The sequence below is a fragment of the Tupaia chinensis genome, unplaced genomic scaffold (assembly GCF_000334495.1).
Source record: "Tupaia chinensis unplaced genomic scaffold, TupChi_1.0 Scaffold000687_1, whole genome shotgun sequence".
Classification (NCBI taxonomy): Eukaryota; Metazoa; Chordata; class Mammalia; order Scandentia; family Tupaiidae; genus Tupaia; species Tupaia belangeri.
Window position 1 is genome coordinate 2,207,083 of NW_006160210.1, and position 13,741 is coordinate 2,220,823.

Below are 13,741 nucleotides of genomic sequence, written 5' to 3' on the forward strand. Positions count from 1 at the left end.
GTCGATATTTATTACTGTTCAATTAAGCATTCTGAATAATTTAGGTACTCACCTTTTCTAAATTATGATGTTCACTGAATTCTATAATTTTTTATATGAATATAGCCTAATATATTTTTTAATTTTTAGCATTTCCTTCCATATTGTTTTATGATCCTCATACGTTCAGCCCTTTATATCCTTATTTTTAGGTATTTTTTTCTTAAATAGTATATACTTAAATTTGTCTATCCAATGTCATAATCTACACTAACTTTTCTTGTGATTATTCTTTACTAAAACTACACTTAAATTCCTATTTCTCTTGATGAAATTATCTACTCTATTCTTTTTGACAAGTTAAGAATGTATGTTATGGATAGAAGATGTACTTTGTTCTTTTCAAAGTAACCTAATAATTTTCAAAATCATTTGCTTTGTTTGCTCTCATTTTTAGGACCATGCTTTATAATTTCTATATCTCTTTTCAGTTATATATAATGTGTGATAACTGAATGTCAGGTCTTCTGTCATTTACCTCTGCTCTTTTCTAGTTTTTCTGACTCTTTTTTAAAAAAATTATTATTATTATTATTTGCCATAGAGCACGTACATTTGCCAGAGAGATAGACACACAGAGAGACAGAGACAGAGACAGAGAGAGGGAAAGTGAGAAATGACCCCCAAGGGGGATAGGCAATGACATTCTCTTCTCAGGATTTTGGGCAAGCACATATACATGCTTGGTCTGACTTTCAAATTGCTGTGTCCAGGACTCAAACTGTGGACAGCCATGTGGGAGTCCAGCGCTTTAACCACTATACCACTTGCTGGTCCCTCTCCTGACTCTTACTCAGAGTGCTTACCTAGCCCTTGCATTTCCCTTTTTTAATACAGGGTACTTAGAAGTCATATTTATTTGCTGTAAATCTGTAGAAATCAGGATGGATGGTCCAGTATATAGAATGTATTTTATCAGAAAGTATTTGTTTTTCCTCGACTACTTATCGTGGTTTGTCACAGCAAATAATGTTACCTTAGCTAATAAAGATGTATATATTCTGTCATTTATATATTCTGCCTTTTGTTATCATTTCTTCTCTTGTTATCTTTTAAAATTATAGTAGTCATATGCTATATGAGTCTAAGGAGTTAATTAGGAATCACTGGGTGAGGCAAAGACAGTGATAGTTTGTTATATTAACAACATGCACTCGCTTGAGAGAAAGGGACAGTGAGAGAGATAGTGAGAAATCTCCTCCCTCCCCAGGGGGGATGGCCACACCATAATCCCTTCTCTATTCTCCTCCTAGGATTTTGGGTATGTACACACATACACCTGGTGTGATTTTCAAGCCACTGAGTCCAGGAATCAAACCACAGTTGACCATGTGGGAATACAGTGATATAAAAACTATGCCATCTGCTGGTCCATCCTTTTATATTTTTACATAAATTCATTTGGTGAAGAACACAACTCTTTTTTTTTTTCTTTTTTTTCATCCTTCTTTTTTTCACATTTTTTATTTCATTTTCCTTTGTACATTCAATCACATTATTTAGCTTGCAAAATGAACATTTCAACAGGTGAACATTTCTCCCTAGTCCAGTTGGTAAAACTGTAAAATAACTTCAACAGATAATACCACATTTCTTTGTCCCATTCATGCTTTGCCTCCCTATTTTTCTTCTAAATGTCCTTCCTCAGACGCTACTCTCTCTCACACACACACACACTATATCTGGTATTTACATCCATATACTGTGTTTCTGTATCCTTTAGTCAATCAGTTTTAGTCATAGAGTGCAGACACTTGGTATGTATTAAGTGGGGACATACAATGTCTCTCCTTCATAGCCTGACTTCCTTCACTCAGGAGTAAATCTTCCAGAACCTTCATAGCCTGACTTCCTTCACTCAGCAGTAAATCTTCCAGAACACAACTTTTATGGTAAATCTGCTACATATACAAACTTGTTTTTTAATGGTTTTGCCATAGGGTACATGTGCTCAATGGAGAGAGAAAAAGAGAGACAGTGAGAGGGAAAATGAGATGACCTTGCTGCAACATCTTCTCCTCCATTCTCTTCCTGGAATCCTGGGCGCACACACACATGCATGCACCTGGCATGATTCTTAAGCCACCAGGTGTGGGACTCAAACCGTGGTCAGCCATTAAGGAGTCCAGTACCATTACCACTATGCCACCTGCTGGCTCCCATATATTAACTTTTAATTTTGCTTCAGGGTACATGTGCTAGCCAGAGGCAGAGAAAGAGAGAGGGAAAGTGAGAAAGCACCTCCTATTAGAAATGGTCATGCTTTAGTCCCTTCTCCTTTCTTACTCCTTTTGGAATTTGGGACATGCAAGCACACACACACAGGCCTAGCATGTTTCTCAGGCTGCCAGGTCTGGGGCTCAAACAGTGCAGTATACCATATGGGATTTTGTTGCCTTAACCACCTGGCCATGGAGCTAGCCCTATATCAACTTAAATGTATAAATAAAAAAGGTTTTTTTGTCATGTTTTATTTTTAATAAGTAATATATTTGTGGGTGATATATAAACCAACATTTGCAAATCTACCTGATAAATATTTCCTCTGGTCTCATATCAATTAACAGAAAAATAGTAAATAAGAGATGAAATAATATTGGAATTTTATTAACATCAATCTATGGAAAATAAATATGCATGATTTCATATATTTACTTATGCATGCTTTTGAAATACATTTTACTTATTATTATTATTATTACTATTATTTTAGGTTTTTGCCATAGGGTGCATGTACTTGCCAGAGGAATGCAGTGAAAGAGAAAGGGAAAGAAATAATTTTACCACTGGAGAAGGCCATGGTACAATCCCTGCTCCTCTCTTCTCCTCTTGGGATTTTGGGCATGTATGCACATGCACCTGGTGGGATTTTCACACCACTGGGTCAGAGACTCTGTGGTCATCTTTATGGAAGTCTAGCTCCTTAGTCACCATGCTGCCTGCTGTCCTTCAAATTACATTTATTTAAAGTCTGTTATTTGGAGGGTGATTTCTCACTTTGTCTCTCTGTCTCTGTCTCTCCAGTGAGCACATGTGCCCTGTAGCAATAAAAGAAAGAAAGAAAGAAAGAAAGAAAGAAAGAAAGAAAGAAAGAAAGAAAGAAAGAAAGTTATTTAGTTAGTTACTTGGCAATATGGGTAAGAAAAAAAAAGGCCCCACTATCCAATTATTAATCTAGAGTTCTGATCACAAACTATCTACCATTGTATTTTTAGCCATAATTGGTTCTGATCCTTTGTCCAAAGTTTCTCTTGGGAATAGTTTTGCTTAGAAACAAATATAAATTCTTTAGTACCTTCTTCCTTCTAAATATGACCCAAAGTTGTTTTAAATTTCTACACATATCACTGCATAAATCTCATATAACCTGAAGCGTTTAAAAAATAGATAGTATGGGGCCAGCAGGTGGAGTGGTGGTTAAAGATGCTGGACTCCCACACGGCTGACCACAGTTCAAGTCTTGTACCTGGCAGCTTTCTTTCTCACTTTCTCTCTTTCTGTCTTTCTCTGGTCAAATTAAAACAAATAATAATAATAAAGTTAAATAAGATAATTCTTTTTAAAAAATAGAGAGCATGTTACAGTCAGTTTTCATTTGGGCTGTTTGGATATCAAGTTATTAAAAATATTTATTAGCAATAAATTTCTTCAAAGAATTATTTAACTTTGTTTATTTGTTTATTTATTTAAATTTGACCAGAGAAGGAAAGAGAAAGAGAGAGAGAGAGAGAGAGAAAGCAAGCAAGAAAGAAAGCAAGAGAGAGAGAAAGCAAGCAAGAAAGCAAGAGAGAGAGAAAGCAAGCCTCCAGGTCCAGAACTCAAACTGTGGTCAGCCATGTGGGAGTCCAGCACCCTTAACCACCACACCACCTGCTGGCCTTGATTAGCAATAACTTTTTAAGGATAATAATTCAAAAAGAGAAAAAGTTTAACTTTCTATTTAAAGAGTCACCTTAATTGTGACTAGGTAGTCTCTACTATGTCTTGGGAAGAAACCTGAGAAAATTGAAATTAATAATATAAAGTCTATCAATTTATCTAAAAAGATAAGATAGATAGATATAGATAAACCAGTGTTCTTCATAATATTCATGGGAATGTGTATTTTATAAAAGCTATGCATGGATTTCAAAATTTTTATGCTCTAAAAGATGTTAATTCCATTTTTGCACAAAATTTTCAAATCACCCAAGTTCACTAAAAGTACAAGTTTATTTTGGTGCAAAAAAATTTTAAATTCACACACACATGCACAGAATGAGTTTGAAGGCACTGGGTACAGGACTCAAATCACAATCAGCCATGTGGGACCCATTCAGCGCCTTAACCACTATGCTACCTGCTGACCCCAAAAGCTTTTTAATTATTTCAGTAAATATTTATGGTGTCTTGTGTAGTCTAACAGAATTACACTTTCAAGAAGAAAATTAATTATTTAGATCCTCTGTATCAGTCTACTAAATGAAAGATAGTGGAATTTTCGTAACATCTTGAAATGAACCCTACATAAGTTAGTTTTATTGATCTGCTAGTAAGTCTTTGTATTAAAATAGAGAATAGATAATATTAATTTTATTTTCTCTAAGGTACAAAAATTACAGTTTTTCTCCTGCACACCAAGCAGGTGCTAAATCCCTTCCTCTTTTGTTATAAAATCTGTTTTGTAGTGCTAGGGAGGCTAGTTTAATTTGCATGTTAATTAAAAAGAAAATAGTGGAAAAATGTTAGCAAGATGATAAAAGAAGCCTATTTATCCCATCTAAACTTCAGTGTCATTTGTTCCTTCCTATTATATAGGAAAATAACTAGGCTACACAATTAATTCCTCATACAGATTGCAATTTTACAGCTATCTCCTGGCAAAAATGAGAAATTCATTAATCAATGAAACTAAAATGAGTTATACATTTTTTTGACCTCTACATATAATTTTAATTTTTTTGTCTAATATCAGATAAGGTTTTTGTATAAATCTGAAGATGAGGAAGCTCATTTATTCAGTCAGATATCATTCATTAAATTGTTCCATCCATCTCTGCTATTATGAAATCAAACTTCTATGAATAAAATCTTATTCAGTTTTCAAGACAACAGGCTTATTATCTCTAAGGAATAGCTAACATGTTGAAAAACAATATATGATACGTTTATAACTGTTCAGTATAATTGAGAAGATATTTATAAGAGGAAACAGTATTATCACATATAGTTAACATTACTGACAAACATCTGGCCAAAATTATAGTAACATTTACTTATCCATTGAACTTAGTATGTACATGAGTAAACTACTATAGAAAACTGTCTTGCTAAATTAAAATATCAATTTTCTGTTGGTAGGAAAATACGGTCTTTGTAAAGGATACATTCATTTCTGTTTGTTAGTCTTCTAAACCCAAGTATATTCTTAATCTTTGGGTTAGCCTGATAAAATGCCTACTATTCAAATTTACCGAGGGTTCTAAGCCAGATTATAAATATAGTTTCTCTTCAATTGACTGCCAAAATAATTAACTGAATGCGTATGACATATTCTAAATCCGTAACAGAAACCAGTGTGATTCAGAATGGTTATCAACAGGAAAGGAGCAGAAATTTCCACTGTATTAAAGATAATGCTATTATGGGCTGGCTTCTGGCCCGGTAGTAATGTGCTATTCAGAAGTGAGATCCCAAATGGTGACCAGGGGTAGAATCTCTAGTCTGGTTAGTCTGAGGTGCACAGAGGCTGTACATGAGATCCCATGGTCTATAGGTTGGAGGACTGGAGGAAGGGATCATGGGGTGACCAGAGCATGTGGTAGGTCTCTCACTCTCCCTTTATCTCTCTCACTCGTGTGTGTGTGTGTGTGTGTGTGTGTGTGTGTGTGTGTATGTATTCTTTTATGAATAAAAATAAAAATAATTTAAAAAAAGATGATACTAACATAAGCAAACTACAACAGAAGCCAAGTGAGAAAATAATGGATAAATATTAGCTGCAGGAAGATAAACTAAAATAACAGCATTAAGTTTTTACCTTGTAATTTCATAAGATCTATTAACATTATTAAGTCAACAGATTTTAGAGATTTCCATCAAGGCAGTCAGATTCATTCCCACAAGCAAGTCCTCCGAACAGAAGTTTGAAATTTAACAGAAGAGAGAAAAAAATGTAAAATGTAGTCATTTCATTTAAAGTAGTAAATGTTTTCATTGTAACAAAGCTGAAAGGACAGTGTCTCAGCTGTCCTTAGTACTTGCGACACCTGAAGGGATTCTCTGAGAAATCCGTCACTTGACATTTTCCCCAAACTCCCCAATCTGTCACCTCCATGGTCAATTCATGCAAATTCAATGAAATTTCCTTGAGGCAACCCCCGTGACCACTTTAGGTCCACCAGCTCTCTCTGCTATTTTTGTGTTAGGTTTAAAATAATTGTCCTACTTCCCTACTCCTTCAACACTTATTGCTCTTTGAGGTTAAGAGCTATCTTCATAAACACACCATAAAGCAACTTTTCTCCATACACTTGCCTTACCCTTGGCTTTTTAGCCTGTAACCAGGCTGACATCTTTGTTTTAAAGAGCTGCATCAAGGGTTTCTATCTCTGATAATGCAATATACTCTTTATCGGTCTCTCCATCCATTCATTCACCTACCCATCCAACTCTCTAACCATATGTTATTTCAATATTTTTTGAACATCTATTGAGTATTAGGCAATGCTCCTGGTGTAGGAAATATATCAGTACCTAAAAGAGTACTGTTAAAAGTTCTTGTCATTGTGGATCTCACATTCAGCTAGGATAAAAAATGGAAAAATGATGTGTGCTATGTTGTTTTGTGAAATCTGGAACAAGGCTAGGGCATCTGGGGTATGTGTGGCTACTATGCAGGGTAATTAAGCAAAGCCTTTATGACAAAATAAAGCCTTCATGACACAATAAAGCAGAAAACAAATGGGGAGATTTCAGAGAAAGGAAAAAGCAAATGGAGAGACTTTGCAATAGGAATCCACTTTTGTGTTTTCAATATCCAGAAAGGTGGTAATAATTGCTAGAAAAGCATAAGCTACAAGAAGGTTGGAAAACCATACAGAGAATCATACAGTGATAGACTATAACATGTGGCATTGTAGTCTATTGTAAAGACTTTGACTTACATTGTGAGCAATATGGGAACCATCACAGAGCTTTGTCAAGAAAAGACTATTGAGGGACCAGCATATGGCATAATGGTTATGTTACTGGACTCCCAAAGAGTCAACAACAGTTTGAGTCCCGGACACAGACACTTACAACTCACACTAGGCACGTGTGCATGTGTGCCCAACAGGAGAATGGAGGAGAAGGGATTGTGGTGTGGCCATCCCCTGTGGGGGTGATTTCTCACATTCTGTTTCTCTGTCTCTCCAGTAAGCACACATGCCCTATAGCAAAAATATCTCTCAAAAGAAAAAAGGAAAAAGGAAAGACAATTGATATCTTAATAGTAGTAGTAGCAGTAGTATTTTAAAGATCTACCTTACTGCTATGTGGAGTCTGGCTTTTGGAAACAAGGAGTATAGCTAATAGAAAACTGAAATAATCCAGATGACAGACAACCTTGGTTTGCTACCAGGGTGAAGGGGGCAAATGGACTGGATATTGTGTGTGTGTGTGTGTGTGTGTGTGCATTTTAGACAATTTGGATGTTAAGTGTAAGAGAAAATGGCAAAGAGAGCTCTGTTTTGTGTGAGAATGTGTGTGCGTGTACGTGCATGCATGAGCAAGTCACAGTGGCTTAATGTAGTATTTTAAGTTATCATTACTCATGACAAAGAGCATGTGTGCACACACTAGAGGGAGGAAGAAAAGGAGAGAGAGAGGGAATAAGGCATCCTCATCAGGCTCTCATCATGCCACAAATCCTCCTTCCCCAACTCTCCAATTTGTAGGATCTCGGGCACACTCACACCCAGTAGGTTTTCAGCTGACCCAGGGATCATCATTCACAGTCAGTCATCCGCCTTGTGGCTTCCACCACCACAAATCAATTTGCTACTGACTGTATCAGCAGTCTGGGTCTTTATACAGTTTCTAGCAACTAAAGTGGCAGACTTCAAGAGAGTAATTTACAAAGAAGGTCTATTCCTGGACCAGCAGTTAGCGTAATGGCTATGTTGCTGGACTCCCATGTAGTCATCTGCAGTTTGAGTCCTGGACCCAGTGGCTCAAATTCACACAAGGCCCATGTGCGTGCATGCCCAAGATCCCAAGAGAGGAATAGAGGAGAAGGGATTGCTGTGTGGCCCTCCCTCCAGGGGGTGTTTTCTCGTTTTCTGTCTCTCTGTCTTTCTGGTGAGCGGCCGCGCCCTATAGCAAAAAAATAATTAAAAAAAATACTCTAAAAAACTAAAAACAAAGACGGTCTACTCCTTTTTGAATTTAGTAAGTGTAAGATTTCAACTGGAAATACCATGTTTGCATTTTGACACCTAAATCTAAATTTAAAGTAAGATTGTTGGCTGAAGTTATAAAGACAGAAATCTTCAGCATGGGGGTCACCAGGTGCTAGACTCCCACATGGCCAACTATTGTTTGAGTCCCAGACCTAGAGGCTTGAAACACATGCTGGACGTGTGTGCATGCATGCTCGGAATCCCAAAAGGAGTACGGAAGAGAAGGGACTGTGACATTGCCATCCCCCCGAGGGTTGATTTCTCACTTTCTCTCTCTGTCTCTCTCTGTGTCTCCAATGAGTGCACATGCCCTATGGCACAAAACTCTCCAAAAACAAGAAAAAAGAAAAAGAAATTTTTATGTTAATGGTATTTATAGCCACAAAAGTTTAAACAGTTCAGTGTTTAATGTAAGTAAAATAAGAAAATGACCTTTTCCTAAGCCCTGGACATCTCTAACATTTAGACCTACATTTTAGAAGTTGAATTAGGACCTACAGAAGAAACTGAGCAGGGGTGACCCATGACACAGGAAAATGACAAATACAGAATGGTCTTCCAGAAATGTGAAGAGAGTTTTCCAAGAAGGAAATAAAGCAAGCTCTACAAATACTTCTCATAATTCTAGTGAAATGAGTGCTACAGGTTTCTTTTGGAGTTGGCAATATGGAAGATACATTTGATTCTGACTAGACGGTTCTTTGAAGTTGTAGGCATGAAAACCTGATGAGAGTGAATTCAGGAAATAATTTGAAGTGAAGAAATGGATAAAGTGAGAGAGTTTTGGTTTCAAGGGATAAGAAAAGTAAAATAGTTCCGAAAGCGGATCAATGAGTTTAAAAACTTCTTTAAAAAATAAAAAAAAAAAATGTTACTGCCACGTATTTTGCTATTGTCTATGGTACTTGTACAGTCAAAATAATCCCACGGAAATACAATATGGTAGATTATAGGAAGGGCATAATTACTAGATCTATGTCTTGGTATGCAAAAAGAGTTGGAAATGTCTGCTCCTCAGTACAACTGTTACACACTATGGAAAGGAAGCCAGATCCTACATGGTGGACCATGGTTTGAGGTTTAGCCTTTTCAGCTTAAAAATCACACTCAGTGTAAGAGCATGTGTACCCAGGATTCTTAATGGGATGGAAGACTAGAGAAAAAAAATTGAGGCATGAAAAGAAAGGATGGGATCTAGTTTTCAAAAGAGGTTAACCTTAAAAAATGACTACAGGAGTTTTCTGATCTTAACAGTAAGTAAGGTATTTATGTGGAAATAAATTTAGGAGGAATGTGTAGAATGTTTGTATTGCTTGTATTTTCTCTGAGAAATAGGTAGCATGTTCATCTAGAAGCTGAGGAAGGGAGAGGTACTGGAGACTTGAAGATATAAAAGTAATTTAAAAGAAGGAAGGAGGAAAATGTAGTGGGCAAATTCGAAAACACTAAGAATTTATTAGATATCAGTGGTCCTGAATTACTGTGAGTACAATCAGTGAAGTTTTGTAATGGATTTACAAACACGTATATCTATCTTGATTTGGGAGAAATCATACTTTTTTATCATACTTTGAGTTTAACCAGAGTAGAAATTAAGACAAGAAAAATAATGGTAAGTAATCTTAGAATATTTTGTAAGGCACAATTTTGAAGGACATGAAGTTGAATGAAAGACTTCAAAAAGTGGTCAAATCAATGGAATGTATTTTCCAGCATGGGCCAGTATACCAGGATTGTGAATATTTCAGAGGTAGAAGAGAAGAATAGAAAATTATATATAGATGACCACTTAAAATTCTTTCCTTAACTCTTCTGATAGGATCCGTGACGCCTTAAGATGGTCAACTGAGAAAATATTTAAAAATAGCTCCCCATTGGCCCTTTTTACCCCTGGGAGATAGCCTGATCCATTCCTCATACTGTCAAAGTCTGAGAGCTGTTTACACAGTTTTCTCTGTTCGTTTTGTTCTTTATAAAGTCCTTGTGAAATTACCCCTCCTAATTTTGTAAACAGACTACAAACACATGTCGATTTTTTTTTTCAAAAAGCTTTTTTCAAAAAGCCCTCTTAATTAGACGTGATGTGAAAACTAAAGTAACTGAAAATAATTCTTTCCTTTTCCCCACTGTGAAAGAACAGAAAATAGCACTGATCTATGACCAAAGAAATTTCAAACTCTCATTTAGTAAAATTTTTATTTAAATTATTTGGTATCCAGAATTTGAATGGGCCATTAATGTTCTAAACTACAACTGTTAAACCTAAGTGAGGCAAAATGTTTTTCCTTCGATAATATCTGTTTTTCTCTGTGTGCTAAAGAATTACAAGCTGTAATTCCAATTATTCAATATGTAATTTTAAAAGTTAACATTTTGTGATTCTTTCTGTTCCAGATGAGAATATTGATAGTAAAATATTGTTGTTTGTATTGTGGTGTTCTTCACGTGTGAGTGTATTTTTATTTTTAGATTTATTCTTCCCTTGTACAGGGTAACTATCCTTAATCCTGTGGGATTTAATTATGTACTTAAATTAACCAGTTGGAAAAAAATTTACATGAATGAGTAGCAAATGAATTTTCATAATTTGACAATTAGGAAAGGATCCTGGCAGTTTATGTTAATCATCTAAAGCGTGGATGAACTCAGATGAATGATTCTCAGCAAAACTGAGAGGATGGATGTGGGATTTGGGTGTGAAGTTTGCATAAAGAGTAAATTTTACCCGCTAACAAGAAGTGTACAATGAATTTCTGTTGAAATTTGAAATGTGAATTTCTCTTTTTGAGGACTGGAAGTTATTTTTTCTTATTCAGTACCTGGAATGAAAATTTCAAGCAGCTTTGGTAAAGAAGATTTTTGATACCTAAATTCATATATGCCTTATTTCTGTGCCAAGACTTTAAGGGAAAAAAGTAAAAACTTCAAAGGTTAAAAAAAAAAAAATCCCACGAGACCAGCAATTAGCATAATGGCTATGTAGCTGAACTCCCATGTAGTCGACAGCAGTTTGAGTCCCGGACCCAGTTGCTTAAACTCACGCCAGGTGCGTGTGCTTGTGTGCCGGAGATCCCGAGAGGAGAATGGAGAAGGGATTGTGTGGCCATCTCCCCTGTGGGGTGCTTTCTCGCTTTCTGTCTCTCTGTCTCTCTCTGTCTTTCTGGTGAGTGCATGTGCTGTATAGCAAAAATCTCTCCAAAAAAAAAAATCGACTAATAAATGTATTATACACATGAAGTTTTTTTATTTAAAAAAAAAATACAGTTCTTTCCTCTTTTTTATTCCAGAGAGATTTTTCCTATAGGGTATGTATGCTCACCAGAGAGACAGAGAGAGATGGAGAGATGAAAAGCAAGACATCACCCCCTGGGCAGGAGGATGGCCACACTACAATCCCTTCTTCATTATCCTCTTGAGATTTTGGCAGGGATGTAAACACATACATACTCACGGCATAAATTTGTAGTCATCCAGTCTGAGACTTGATCCATGGTTCACTGCGTGGGAGTCAAGTTACATAACCATTACGGATCTGCTGGTTCTGCAATTAGTTCCTTTTAAAGCCTGAATTTTTACAAGAGGTAGCGAGATTATTCATTCTGTAAGTTTACCCTGAAGATAGCCTGCTTGACATCCACCAGATGGAGGACAAGGAATTAAATGTTTAATAGTAAATATCTTAAGTGTATATAAAAATGTATAAAATAGCTATCTACTGATATACTATGATTAAATATAAAGCAAAATATAAAAGTTTAAGGATATAAAATTCTTCTCTATTGCTGTTTCCTCATACCTTCTTTGAACTATTTTTTTTTTTCTTTCAGGTTTTTGCCATAGGGCATGTGCACTCACTGGAGACACAGTGAGGATTGTGGGACATCTCCCCCTCCCGCGGATGGCCACACCACAGTACCTTCTCTTCTCTGCCTGAGATTTTGGGCACACATGCACATGCACTCAGCGTGATCACCAAGTGGATGGGTTTGGGACCTGAACCACAGTCAGTCATGTGGAAGTTCGGCGCCTTAACTACAACATTGATTGATTTCTCAGAAAAAGTACACCATAGTGTTACAGACACTATAGATTAAAAGGAGCTGCATTATAATATCAATTATCAATTTTACAACATTAAAGAATATTTCAGGATTTAAATATTCATTTACATATGATCTCTTCTGACTATTAGTAGAACATTTCTCATCTTTGGAATTTTTAAGCTTGGAGACTAGTAGATACTTGGTTTTGTATATTGCTCAAAGTGGCTAAAGCTCTCAGTATCACCAGCTACTGACAGACCAGACTCCCATCACATTTACAAGCTGGTGTACAACAAGGAGAATGAAAAAGACGTGTAGCAAGGAGCACAGAGCCCATGTGGATGAAAATACACGCAACTCAAACACTGCCCAGCCTTAATTCTGGTTATTAGATTATGAGCCACAAGTTTGTTTAGCTAGAGGTTTCTTGCTCAACTTTCATATGTGTGTGGTATGAGTGTGTGTGTGTGTGTGTGTGTACATATAATGTATAATATATATGTGTATGTGTGTGTACATATAATGAAAAATATATACGTGTGTGTGTATATATGTGTGTGTGTGTGTATACATATATATGTATGTGTGTGTGTGTGTGTGTGTGTGTGTATATATATATATATATATATACACACACACAATTTGCCAGAGGGCTCATGCCAGAGAGTGACAGAGAAGAGGAAGAAGGAGAAAATACCCCCTTGGGAAACTATCATGCTACAGTCCCTTCTCCTTTACCTCTCCATCATGTTGGGATTTGGGAGCACACACTCACATGTGCCCAGTGACTTTCTCAAGCTTCTAGTTCTGGGACTTGAACTACAGCTCAGTCATGTGGGATCTGGCTGCTTTAAGCATTAGGCACTGGAGCCGGCACTCACACTCATGTATTTCTTATACTACCTCAGTACCCCAGCCATAATGTTTTCAGTCACCTGCAATTGAAATAGTAATTATCAATATAGGACATACATGTTTATACTGAAAAGGAATATTTGTCGAAAAAATGGCATATTCTGATCCTTAGAAATCGTATCTTCCAATTGTTATTTCTAGCCAAACTTTTTTAAAAAAGAATTATGAATTTATTTAATTCTATTTGTTATTATTATTTTTAAATTTGACGAGAGAGAGAGAGAGAAAAGGAAAGTGAGAAAGCAGGCCGCCAGGTCCAGGACTTGAACAACAGTTGGACATGTGGGAGTCCAGCACTTTTAACTGCTATACACCTACTGG